At 66.7% G+C, this 607-nt stretch overlaps 1 protein-coding gene across 1 annotated transcript in view; it reads right to left on the bottom strand.

The window, feature by feature from the left end:
- The window catches only part of LOC109291740 (collagen alpha-6(VI) chain-like), a 128,914-nt gene that overhangs the window by 99,395 nt on the left and 28,912 nt on the right, over positions 1-607 (bottom strand). The window lies entirely within an intron of this gene.

Here is a 607-nt window from a genome sequence, read left to right as displayed (position 1 = left end):
CAGTGGGGGAGGGAGTGGGGCTGGGGCAGTAGCAGGGGCTGCCCAGCCAGGCCAGGGTGCAGGACTGAGCTGCAGTGGGGGGTGGGGTGGGGCAGCAGCTCATGTCATTACACATGCCCCCCCATGCCCTCCCAGGGGTGCATGTCCTGCACGCAGATCCAGGGGCAAGGGCAGGCTGTCTCTGCAGGCTGGGGATGGGGCCAGAGCAGCACCAGGGTGTTCCTGGTGGGGGTGTTAGACCAGGCTGCACACGGGACAGGCAGCAGTGGTGCTGGGAGAGGGGCTGGGGGGCTACGGCAAATTCTGGAATGGCTGCAGCCCCTCCTGTAGCTCCCCTCCCAAAGCCACTGCTTCCCACCCCAAGCATAGCCCAGCCCAGCCCCAGCTGGGAAGAGCCCAGCACAGCCCTGGCCCCAGCCTTCATTGGCACATCCCCCCACCCTGCATACAGATCCGGGGGCACATTCCTCCACCATGCCCTCCCAGGGTACATGCAGTGGCGGGAGCCGCCCCCTCCCCCACACCTCCTGGACAAACTGCTAGGGGCTCTTCAGCACCTACCCGGTCCCAGCCCTACTCCCACTCTCACCACGGGGGCCTCAATCTG

The sequence above is a fragment of the Gavialis gangeticus genome, unplaced genomic scaffold, assembly GCF_001723915.1.
Source record: "Gavialis gangeticus isolate Ggan-Ray unplaced genomic scaffold, GavGan_comp1, whole genome shotgun sequence".
NCBI lineage: Eukaryota > Metazoa > Chordata > Crocodylia > Gavialidae > Gavialis > Gavialis gangeticus.
Note: the sequence above shows the minus strand (reverse complement) of the source record. Positions and strands in the feature narration are given on the sequence as shown.